Source organism: Macaca thibetana, chromosome 4 (genome assembly GCF_024542745.1).
Source record: "Macaca thibetana thibetana isolate TM-01 chromosome 4, ASM2454274v1, whole genome shotgun sequence".
In the NCBI taxonomy this organism is placed as follows: domain Eukaryota; kingdom Metazoa; phylum Chordata; class Mammalia; order Primates; family Cercopithecidae; genus Macaca; species Macaca thibetana.
Window position 1 is genome coordinate 39,057,236 of NC_065581.1, and position 13,197 is coordinate 39,070,432.

Consider the following 13,197-nt stretch of genomic DNA (forward strand, 5'->3'; position numbering starts at 1 on the left):
AAACTATAAAAGGAAGAACAAATCAAACTCCTAAATTAGCAGGAGGAAAGAAACAATAAATATCAGAGCAGAACTAAATGAAATAGAGACTAAATAAAAATACAAAAGATCAATGAAATGGAAAATTGGTTCTTAGAAAAGATAAACAAAATTGATAAACTGCTAGCTAGACTCACCAAGAAGAGAGAAGACCCAAATTAACAAAATTACAAGTGAAAAAGGAAACATTACAACTGATGCCACCGAAATACAAAAGATCATCAGACACTATTCTGAACAACTATATGCTAACAAACTAGAAAACCTAGAAGAAATGGATAAATTCCTAGAAACATGCAACCTATCAAGATTGAATCAGGAAGAAATAGAAAACCTGAACAGATCAATAATGAGTAGTGAAATGGAATCTGTAAGAAAAAGTCTCCCAACAAAGAAAAGCTCAGGACCTGAGGATTCACTGACAAATTCTACCAAAAAAACATATGAAGGGAACTAATTCCAATCCGCTTCAAACTATTCTAAAAAATTGGGTGGCGCATGCCTGTAATACCAGCTACTTGGGAGGCTGAGGCAGGAGAATTGCTTGAGTCTGGCAGTTTGAGATTACAGTGAGCTATGACTGTGCCACGACATGCCAGCCTGAGTGACAGAGCAAGACCCTGTCTTTAAAAAAAAAAAAGTAAAAATGAAAAAAAAAAAATCCCAAAACTGAAGAGGAGGGAATATTCCCTAACTCATTCTGCAACACCAGCATTACCCTGCCACCAAAATCTGATAAGAACAAAACAACAAAAGAAAACTATAGGCCAATATCCTTGATGAACACAGACAAAAAACTTTTCAATAAAATACCAGCAAACCAAATTCAACAGAACATCAAAAAGATAATACACCATGATCAAGTGGGATCTAACCCAGGGATGCAAGGATAGTTTAACAGACACAAATCGATAAACGTGATGCATTAGATCAACAAAATCGAGGACAAAAACCATATGATCATTTCAATAGACACAGAAAAAGCATTTAATAAAATTCAACATCCCTTCATAGTAAGAAGTCCCAACAAACCAGCCATATAAGGAATATACCTCAAAATAATAAAAGCCATCTATGACAAACCCATAGCTAACATCGTACTGAATGGGGAAAAGTTGAAATTCTTTTCTGTAAAAACTGGAACAAGACATGGATGCCCACTCTCACCACTCCTATTCAACATAGTACTAGAAGTCATAGGCAGGGCAATCAAGCAAGAGAAAGAAACAAAAGGCATCCAAATTGGAAAAGAGGATGTCAAATTTTCCCTCTTTGCAGATGACATCTTATATTCAGAAAGACCAAAGGATTCCACAAAAAACCCCTTAAGAGTTGATAAGCAAATTCAGTAAAGTTGCAGGATACAAAGCCATCATACAAAATTCAGTAGCATTTTATACACCAATAATGAAATAGCCAAGAAAGATGTCAAGAAGGTAATCCCATTTACAATAGCTGCCATGGAAAAAATTCCTAGGAACAAATTTAACCAAGGAGGTGGAAAATCTCTACAAAGAAAACTACAAAATACTGATGAAAGAAACTGAAGAGAATACAAACAAATGGCAACTCATCTCATGATCACGGATTAGAATAATTAATATCATTAAAATGACTGTACTGCCCCAAACAACATACAGATTCAATACAATCCCCATCAAAAATACCAAAAATCCAAAAATGTCTTTTTTTTTTTTTTTTTTTTTTGAGATGGAATCTCGCTCCGTTGCCAGGCTGGAGTGTAGTGGCACGATCTCGGCTCACTGCAACCTCTGGCCCCCGGGTTCAAGCGATTCTCCTGCCTCAGCCTCCCGAGTAGCTGGGACTATGGGCATGTGGTACCACACCCAGCTAATTTTTTTGTATTTTTAGTAGAGATGGGGTTTCATCATGTTGGCCAGGATGGTCTCTATCTCTTGACCTCATGAACTGCCTCGGCCTCCCAAAGTGCTGGGGTTACACATGTGAGCCACTGCACCCAGCCCCAAAATGTCATTTTTTACAGAAATGGAAAAAAAAAATCCTAAAATTCATGTAGAACCAAAAAAGAGCCAGTATAGCTAAAGCAATCCTAAGAAAAAAGAACAAAGCTAGAGGCATCACACTACCTGACTTCAAAATACAGTACAAGGCTATAGTAATCCAAACAGATGGTATGAGTATAAAAACAGACATAAAGACCAACAGAGTATACTAGAACATCCAGAAATAAATCCACATATTTACAGCCAACTGATACTCGACAAAGGAACCAAGAACTTACACCAGGGAAAGGATACCCTCTTCAATAAATGGTGCTGGGAAAATTGGATATCCATACACAAACTGGACCCTTATCTCTCATCATCTACAAAAATCAACTCAAGATTGATTAAGGACTTAAATGTAAGATCTGAAACTATAAAAATAATAGAAGAAAACATAGGGAAATCAGTTCAGGATATTGGTCTAGCCAAATGGGACTGTATTAAATTTAAAAATTTATGCACAGCAAAGTAAATAATCGATAGAGTGACAAGGTAATCTGTTGAATGGGAGAAAATATCCACAAACTATTCACCCAACAAGGGACTAATACTCAGAATGTACAAAAAAAAAAACCTCATTAAAAAGTGGGCAAAGGACATGAATAGACACTTCTCAAAAGAAGACATACAAATAGCCAAGAGGTATATGAAAAAATGCTCAATATCACTTAGCATTGGGAAAATGTGAATCAAAACCACAATGAGATATCATCTTACCCTAGTTAGAATACTATTACTAAAGACAAAAAATAACAGATGTTGGTAAGAATGAAGAGAAAAAGGAACTCTTATATACTGTTGGTGAGAATGTAAATTAGTACAGACACCATGGAAAACAGTATAGAGTGAAGATTTCTCAAAAAACTACTACTATTTTTCAAGGTGAGAAATAAATTTTTAAAAATATAAAAGTACAACTACAGGAAATGGATAAATTTCTGGAAACATGCCATCTACCAAATGATCCAACATTTTCACTTCTGGATATCTACCCAAAACAAAAAAAGAAATCAGTATTCCAAAGGGATACCTGCACTCACAGGTTAATGTGGCACTATTCACAACAGTAGAGATATGGAATCAACCTAAGTGTCCATCAGTGGACAGAAGGGTAAAGAAAATGTGGTATATTTACATAATGCAATACTGTTTGGCCATAAAAACAATGAAATCATGTCATTTGCAGCAACACGGATGAAACTGAAGGTCATTATGTTAAGCGATATAATTCAGGCCCAGAAAGACAAATCCCACATGTTTTCTCTCATACGTAGGAGCTAAAAAACTTGATCATGTGAAGATAGAGAACAGAATGATAGATACCAAAGGGTAGGAAGGGTATGAGGGTGGAAAGGGGACATGAAGAAAGGGGGGTGAATGGGTAGGAATTTACAGTTAGATAGAAGAAGTAAGTTCTAATGTTCCATAGCAGACTAGGGTGACTATAGTTAGCAACAATATATTGTATATTTCAAAGTAGCTAAAAGGACTCGAAATGCTACCAACACATAGAAATGATAAATACTCAAGATGATGAATACCCCAAATAACCTGACTTGATCATTACACATTCTATGCATGTAAAACACATTCACATGTAGCCCACAAATATGCAAAACACTATGTATCAATAAAAGAAAAAATTAAAAAAAGATAATAACAAGTGTTGATGAAAATGTGAAGAAACTGGAACCCCTATATACTGCTCGTGGGAATGTCCAACGGTGTGGCCACTTTGGAAAACAACCTGGCAGTTCCTCAAATGGTTAAACAGAGAGGTGTGATACGATCCAGAAATTCTACTTCTAGATACACACCCAAGAAAAATGAAAACACATGTCCACACAAAAACTTGTTCATGAATCTTCACAGCAGCATTGTTCATAATAAAAAGTGGAAACAACCCAAATGTCCATCAACTGATGAATGGATAGATAAAATGTAGCATATCCATACAGTGGAATACTGTTCAGCAATAAGATTTTGATACATGCTATTAATATCATACTGATGAACCTGCTACGTGAAAGAAGCCAATCACAAAGGATCATGTATTGTATGATTCCACTTACAGGAAATGTATAGAATATTGAGACAGAAAGTAGATCAGCGGTTGCCTAGAGCTGGGGAATTAAATGGGGGGATTGGGAGGTGATGGCTATAGGGTATGTGGTTTCTTTTTGGAGTAATGAAAAAGTTCAAAAATTGATTGTGGTGATGGATGCAAACTCTGTCAATATACTAAAGCCATGCAATTGTATACTTTCAATGAGTGAATTGTACGGTATATGAACTGTATCTCAATAAAGCTGTTTAAAATGTTTAAAAAAAGACTGTAACATGAAAGATGACCAACAGCAAATAGAGAAAAATAATAACTCAGAGGACATGGATACAGTTCAGTAAGCAGAATAAAGCTTCAGAAAAAAAAAAAAAACCTAAATTATCCTCAGAAAGATAAAAGGAAGCATTATTACCTCTTTGAAATAAGAATAAATAAAATGATATGAAAAAGGAACATTTAGTGAACAAGAAAGTGCTCTTGTAAGTTAAAACTAGGAACGACATAAAACAATTCAACAAATGGGTTAGAAAGTTAAGTTGAGGAAATTTCCCAGAATGTCAAATCAAATTACAAAGATAAAAAAATAGAAGAGAAAGTATAAGAGAATAAAAGAATCAGACGAGGAGTTCCACCATCTAATTAGATGTTCCAGTAAGAAATATGATGTTCCAGAGAAAATATGAGCTAGGAAATTGCCAAAGTCACACAACAAATTTTCCCAGATATGAAGGACATAAGTTTCCAAGTTAAAGACCCCACTAAGTAGCCATTACAGGAAATGAGAAAAGATCCACACCAAAGTATATTATTAAGAAACTTTAGAAGATCTTAAAAGTTCTGGAGGGGAAAAAAGCAGGTCATCCCAAAGACCTGGGAATCAGGGTCACATGAATTTTTCAAAAGCAACATTGGGGGTCACAAGATAATAGATCACTTCCTTCCAAATGCTGAGGGAAAAATTAGTTCCCAGCCATGGGACCATTCCCAGCCACAGGACTATTCCCAGACAAAGTAAATCAAGTATGAGAACAGAATAAGGAAATTTTGATTCAGGCATAAAAAAAATTCACCTGCAACCTCTCTTTGTATTTATGTGAAGAAAAAATAATAATAATAATAAAAACTTTACCTCCAATGCATTCACAAGAAACTACCAGAAAGTGTGTTCCACCAAAACAAAGGACTAACTTAAGATAAAGAAAGTTATGGGATACTATTGCTTGAGGCCAGGAGTTTAAGACCAGCCTGGCCAACATGGCAAAACCCCTTCTCTACTAAAAATACAAAAATTAGCCAGGCGTGGTGGTGCACACCTGTACTACCAGCTACTCAGGAGGCTGAGGCATAAGAATTGCTTGAACCCAAGAGGCGGAGGTTGCAGTGAGCCAACACTGTGCCACTGCACTCCAGCCTGAGTGACAGAGCAGGATTCTGTCTCAAAAAAAAAAAAAAAAAAAAAGCAAAGAAAAAAAAGAAAGTTATGGGATCCACAAAACAGAGAATGTGACATGGAATAAAGGCAAAAGGAATTCCTAAGATAATGGGGTGGGAGGTCCCAGGATGAGAGCCGTAAAACAGGCCCACAGAACAACTAGTCCAGACTGGAGAGGGAAGGTGAGCAGCTCATGGGAACATCTCAAGGGAGACAAAGAAACTAATTGACCAGATGTGTTAGGCCAGGTTATGAGAATTTGTGTTGCTCTACAAAAGTTAGGGGGAAGAATCAGTGATAGTACACAGAAAATTAATGAATGATACAGAAAACTAAGCAATTTTTTCTTTTTTTTTTGAGACGGAGCCTTGCTCTGTTGCCAGGCTAGAGTACAGTGGCACGATCTTGGCTCACTGCAACCTTGCCTCCCAGCTTGGGAGGCCTGAACCCGCCTCCTGGGTTCAAGCAATTCTCTGCCTCAGCCTCCCAAGTAGCTGGGATTACAGGCGCCTGCCACCATATCCGGCTAATTTTTGTATTTTTAGTAGAGATGGGGTTTCACCATCTTGGCCAGGTTGGTCTTGAACTCCTGACCTTGTGATCCACCTGCCTCAGCCTCCCAAAGTGCTGGGATTACAGGCATGAGCCACTGCACCTGGCCACTTTTTAACTCTAGGAAAAACAAATGATTTAAAAAAGGTGATTGTAGTACACTACATGGCTTGGCTCTGGACAATAGTTACATAGTCATCCTAATGCCAACAAGAAATCTGATACAAAGAAAAATTGTGATTTAACTAAACAAGAGGATGGAGCAGACAGGAGCATGTGTGTTCTTGCAAGGGGGAGGGCAAGGAAACTAAATCCTTATATCCTTATCTTTCAAAATAGGAACACAATAGATAACTCTAGTAATGTAATTAGGAAATAGCAGAATAAGCCTATAGTTTAGAATATGAAGATACAGCCAAAAAAAAAGTCTAAAAGAGATGAATATGTTTACCTCAAAATCTAAAAGTCTGATCATGTGTTATATTGGACAAGGTGGGATGACACAGGCACTCTGACACAGAGGAAGTACAAGTTGACATACCCTCAACTAGCAAAGTGTTAAATGCACATACCCCTAGAGCTAGCAATTCCCTTATACTACTTTAATATATGATGTGTTTGCAGCATAGGGAAGAAGAAGGAATAGGGATTACACTGCAGCATCATTTGAACAGCAAGAGAACAACCTAAATGGTCATCACTGGGGACTGGCTAAGTAAATTATGGTAGATCCTTATCCTTATAATGAAGGACTATACGCTGGGGGGTGGGGGATGGGGAGAGGGAGGAAATGCAAGAGATCTCCCAGGTACAGAAAAATCTGTATTAAAAGAAAATGGGGTCAATGATGTAATGGCATGTATTAACTGAACCCAAAGTTGATATGAGTTCTAAAATTACACTGAGGCTGGGTGCAGCAGTTCATGCCTGTAATCCCAGCACTTTGGGAGACCAAGGAGGGAGGACTGCTGGAGCCCAGGAGTTCAAGAGATCAGCCTGGGGCATATAGTGAGACCCTGTCTCTACAAAAAATAAAAAATTAGGTAGGTGTGGTGGCACATGCCTGTAGTCTCAGCTGCTTGGAAGGCTGAGGTGGGAGGATCACCTGAGCCTGGGGGATCAAGGCTGCAGTGAGCCGTGACTGCACTGCTGCATTCCAGCCTGGGCGACTGAGCGAGCCCTGTCTCAAAAACAAACAAACAAACAAACAAACAAACATTTAAAATAAAATAAAATTACACTGAGACCTTGGAGGAAAAACAAAGTAAATGGGGAGAATATATATACTTGTTCATGCATCAACTATCTCTGAAGGAAAGGTAGAAGGGAAACATTTCAGTCTACAGTTTTAGATTTGTAAATCACATTAAATATATTTTTTGGAATATATGTTTTTTTTTCAAAATTTTTTTTAAAAGAGGAAAAAGAAAAGCAGTTGCTTTTGGAGAATGGGACTCAGGGTAGGGAAGGATGAAGCAGAGGACTGCTGCTCTTTGTTAAAAGTCTTGTGGTTTTACTTCATTCTCAAAACTATGTCCATGTATAACTTTGATAATTCTTTTCAATTACAATTAAAAAAAAGCAGAGCCTAAGAAAGGCAGCAGAGCCTGTGGTGATGAGGAGTGGAAAAGGTACATGGGAAGCATATGTATTTACAGCCTTTGGGAGCAGGGCTGGAAGGCAGGCATGAACCTTTGGAACAGATTCTCGAAAAGGGAGGAAATAATAAAACCTGTACCCTGTCAACTGAGCTTATGGCAGTGACGGCGGTGCCCTCTCCAAGCCGTGTGGCACTGAGACGTGACGGGTATTAAAGGCCTTGAGTGAGCATCGAGACTTGACTGAAGATCCCTCTGACAGTTCTTTACGACTGAGCCTCTTGTGCTGACCCCACAGCTGCCCGCCGTCCCTCCAAGCATGCTGTTCTTATTGTCTGGCGCATTGTAGTGATGGGCCAAGGACCACATTCATCTCTTTAATCATATCTAAAGATGATCTATGGACTGGGGATATGAGAGAGAGAGCATTTTCCAGAACACTGGGTGAAGTGGGAATTACAGTGTTTTAACAGCCCTTGAGCTGGGCCTGCACGTCTGTCCCTGCTGGGTCCCCAAAGGCAGAGCTAGAGAGGGTGTCCTATGTGGCAGACTCAAAATCAGCCCGGATCCTGTTTATTCCCTTCTGAAGAGCTTCCTTGGCCCCAGATCTCTGATACCAGTCTAAAGTGAAGACTGCGCAGGCCTCTCTAATCTGGCACCCCAGGAGTATGTTCTTTTGTTCTGCATCACGCTTAACTGGATTTTAGAGCTGTCTTGCCGCCCAGACTTACAGGGAATTCTGGGTTCGCTCCATTCACCCTGTTTGTCCATTCAACAACTATTTATTGAGACCCTCTATGTGTCAGGCTTAGGAAAAATGGGGCCACGTTGGTCTAACCTGACTGCCAACCTGAGGCAGCAGAAAACTGCGTTAGGAGCTATGGGAATTTGTGATTGTTTGGCCACATGCTGACTAGCCAAAGGCTCACTAAGTTCAAAAGTTGCACATGGGAGCCTCACAGACATACTTTGCTGGTTTACTGAGTATATTTTTAAAAGTTGAGTTAGCTTCCACTTAAACATTGGGAGATTTCACAGCAAAACACAGATGCCTCACTTCTCTTGGAAACCAGAAGATCTGGCATGCGTGAGTCCTCTTCCCTGTCTGACAACAGCTGGAGATGAGGAGAGCTTTTGGTGGTCTCTCTTACTCCCTGCAGCCTGCCCTGGCCTGCTTTGCTCCCTCACATCACCCATCTGGTCCAAGGAGGTGGCCAAGTTTCTACCCCAGCCTTAGATAGAGCTCGTTGTTAAAACGGACTCTTGTACAGTAATCTCACCAAGTTCAAAATTCTTTGGGGATTTAGCACCAGAACTGACATAAAAATTATGTTTCAGGATTAAGAAAAGTAAATCCTTATACTGTTTTCTTCTTGGCCTCGAGACAGGTACAGCTGAGGTTCGTGGAAGGACATAAGAACTAACTCCAGCCCTCACTTCCTGCTGCCTGCCTTGCCCTTGGTTGTGGTTAGTGGAAGTCTGGTTATAGCTGGACCAGTGGGTCTGAACCTTGGCTGCACATCAGAAACACCCGTGGAGCTAAACTTTTGAACTCCCAGACCACAGCCCGCACCAATTAACGCTCAAAACCTCTGGGGGGTGGGCCCTGCTTGAGTCCTTTTTAAATTCCTCAGGTGATTTCAATGTATGGCCAAAGCGGGCCCCTTGCCCAGGTTAGAGATTGATTGGTAGGAGCAGCTTGCTAGCATGGACATGTGGCATCTTCTGTCCCAACTACAGTCCACTTCCACCTCCCTGCCTGACTTCCCTCCTGGGATTCCTTGATCTGGGTAGGTGAGCATTTGATGCTTTCTGGCAGAGGAGGAGCTTCAGACTTCTGTCTGGTAAAGGCACTTGCATCTACTGCTCTAACATAAGCCAGTCTTGAGTTTGACCTTCTGTGTTCACATTCCCTTTTAGAGGGGTTGCCTCTCAAAGAGAGGTGCAGGACCCTCCCACCAGCTCCTCATATTCTAACGCTGTGGCAGCTACAGAAAGGGATGTGTCCCAGGGACATCCATGGCGGTTTGAATGACTACGTGGGGAGACAGGGGAGGGGGAGTTTTAATGCTCAACGTCTCACTCAGTCCCCCAGCCCCAAGCCGCTCTGACTCTGCCATACAGCCTCCTTGATTCCCCTAAGGGGATGCAGTAATTGATGATTAGCATTCCAAAGCTTGGCTTACATCCTGCCAGCCCGTCATATTTAATTACATTTTAACTATATTCGTCTTCGATAATAGCACGAACATAATTTAGATAATTATCTCTCTCTCTCTCTTATTCTCTGACTCTGTCTCACTTAGAGCTTCTTGCAACAAAAATCGCTTTCTCGGCTCAAACACATAAACAGACTCTGGGGCCAAGTGCTTTTCTCTCTTCTGCAGCAGCAGCTGTGCTAGAAACTCAATCGTTTTGAGTATCATGCAGAAAAAAAGCAAATTCGTGTTTCTTCCTGTCTCTGCATTCATGTTTGTACACAAGTGGTGGTGGAAGAGTGTGTGTGTTGTGTGTGTGTGTGTCTGCATCTGGGCAAGAGCTTTTGTGTAGAACAGAAACAGCGGACGCCTAGTCAATCAAATTAGTGTCTATGAAGCACCGTCTTGGTCTGGCATTTCTTTCTTACAAGGTGTAATGGTTTCGCTCCCAAATTTAAACTCTATTGAAACAGTTCTAAATGTCTAGTAAGTCTTTTGAAGGGACGTGTTCTTTCCAATAGGGTTTCTGTCACACTTGGATCTTATAATTAATGACCTTTACCCTTGTCTATTATCCACCTTCTCCAAGAGACCATCAGGTATGAGAGAGAAACCGGGGCTCTTTAGGGCGAGTGTGTCTTGAACACACTGCCACACATTCCCAGGAGTCCCAGGCCCTCCTGAACACCAAGGGGGTCACACACATCTGAGTTCCTCGGCCTAACAGCTCCTCTCCCCTTCCCCATTCTGGGCAAAAAGTATTAGAGCCTTTGTTGGTTTTCACAGAGAAGCTGGCCATTGTAGCCGAGCTCTTTAGGTACAAAGATTTTTATGTTGCAAAGTTCAGGTCTCGGAGAAGATTCTGAACAAATAAGCCAATAAGAAATGGGTTAATAAATAGCTATTATCCAAGCTAATCTTGCTCAAAGTTTGGGGACCCAGAGCCTAAAAGAACAAACCAATTAATACAATACAGTGTGGAGATGGGAGGTTACGAGGTCCTCATCCCCAGATTATCCCAGTTTGGTCTGTGTCTTTGGAGCTCTCAAAGGCTCCAATAAATATGGATTTTGTATAAAAAATTCACTCTGGGCCGGGCACGGTGGCTCATGCTTGTAATCCCAGCACTTTGGGAGGCCAAGGTGGGCGGATCACCTGAGGTCAGGAGTTCGAGACCAGCCTGAACAACATGGTGACATCCCATCTCTATTAAAAATACAAAAATTAGCTGGGTGTAGTGGCGGGCACCTGTAATCCCAGCTACTCGGGAGGCTGAGGCAGCAGAACCGCTGGAACCTGGGAGGCGGAGGTTGCAGTGAGCCGAGAGAGCGCCACTGCACTCCAGCCTGGACAATAGAGTGAGACTATGTCTCAAAAAAAAAAATTCACTCTGGGCTGGGTGCAGTGGCTCACATCTATAATCCCAGCACTGTGGGAGGCCTAGGTAGGTGGATCACTTGAGGCCAGAAGTTCAAGACCAGCCCGGCCAACATGGCAAAAGCCCATCTCTACTAAAAAATACAAAAATTAGCAGGGTGTGGTGATGCATGCCTATAATCCTAGCTACTTGGGAGGCGGAGGCACGAGACTCACTTGAACCCAGGAGGTGGAGGTTACAGTGAGCTGAGATTATGCCACTACACTCCAGCCTGGGCAACAGAGTGAGACTCTGGTTCAACCTTGTCTGATGTTGAACAGGGATATGGGGCTATATTTATGTAGTTAACAAACTCTTGCTGTCACTTGCTTGGGAGGCCAAAATTCCTAGCTTTTCTTGGAAAAAAAACACTCAGACCAGGTTTCAGGAGCTGAGCAAAGTATCTAGACCAACATTTTGCCACTACTGTGTTGAGTCCACCAACTGACCCTTCTCATGTGACTGACCCATGGCTGGGTGATGTGGGGAAGGGAAATAAGCAATTTGCTGATTCTGGCAACTGCATAGTAACCTGTTGACCCACCGGAAAAATTACTATAGAAACCACTTAATGTGGTGCCAGGAGAGGCTGTGGGGTCCTGTCCTTGGTGAAGTTAAAGACGGGCACAGGAGTGGCCCTCCCTTGGTAGCCAGGAGAACATTAAAGCCTGGAACTCTTTCTGAGCAAGGGCTCTGGGCTTGACGCAGGCTCTGGGCTAATCACTCCCGTTCCTCAGCAATGGCTGCTGGTGGATGCAACACTGGGCAGCACTGGTCTGTGCTGAGGGGCCTGCCTGGGGCTGTGGTTTCATATGTGTGAAATTCCTATAGAGAACAGGCTGGGCTACTCTGGGCCAGCCTGTGCTGGGGGATAGGAGGATTGAGAAGGAGTGACACAGGACTAGGGGACATGGCCCTGCACAGGCTTCACAAACTTTGATTTGCTCCCTGTTGCTCAGAAGGTTGTTCCTACTTTTGACCTCTCAGTACCTACCTTACGAGCTTGGGAATTTTGCTGAAATTTGCCTGAAAAATAACAAACACTAGGGTGTAGGTCTCCACTAAATGGCAATGGCAGAGCCAGGAGCTCCGCCACACCCCCCGCCAGCAGGCATCTCTGGAGGCTGGTGAGGGGAGGAAGAAAATTCAGTCTGCTGTTCCCCAGAGGATTTCCTGCCCCCAGGAAACACAATGCTAAACAAAGTTATTGATTTAATGACGTCAGCAGCTCCTTTTAGCCTGTGAGGAGGGCAGGCGAGCTCTGAAAAGGCTGCTACCTCCAAGGAGAGAGCCTCCGCCTCCTGGCTCCGTGTGGCTTTCCAATACCACCCCCTCCCTTCTCCCCCAGCAGCGCATTCCCTCCCAGAGGCACCCTGGAAATGTGAGGACTAGGCATGGGCAGGAGCCAATTTTCAAATGTTAAGAATTTGGCAATTTCATTTCCTAATGTTTTAAATACCAAAGGGAGTTAGAACACAATGAGGACTAGCTGGCCCCTGAATTTCAGGTGTTTTTTTTTAAGGCTGTTTTTGTGGAAATTAATGTCAAAAGCCCAGGCAAAACAAAGCTCAGCCCTGACCTGTGATGTCACACACAGCTAAGCAAGCGAGTGGCCTTCCAGAAGGATCACCAGACGGTCTCAGAATCAAACCTGATCAATTTCACACCTAAAAACTACACTAAACCCCTGTGGGTATTTTAGATCTGATGACATGCCAAATTCGTCCAGCACCTGACACGGGGGAGATATTCAGTAAAAACTTTAAAAATAGACTCTCCCTCTCCAGCCATTAAGGGCCTGATATTCGCAGCTGAACAGCTAAGAAGTTGGGAGCACTGGGGAGAGCTTAAAACAATCTCTGGAGTAAA

At 41.9% G+C, this 13,197-nt stretch overlaps 1 protein-coding gene and 1 non-coding gene across 3 annotated transcripts in view; one reads left to right on the forward strand and one right to left on the reverse strand.

Annotated features, from left to right (window-relative positions):
- BTBD9 (BTB domain containing 9) overlaps positions 1-13,197 on the reverse strand; it is an 820,757-nt gene that overhangs the window by 34,119 nt on the left and 773,441 nt on the right. The gene's annotated exons all lie outside the window — the stretch shown is intronic.
- On the forward strand, positions 6,955-7,026 carry LOC126954061 (small nucleolar RNA SNORD45). Its single transcript, XR_007725512.1, has one exon. It is a non-coding gene; the product is annotated as a small nucleolar RNA SNORD45 (small nucleolar RNA).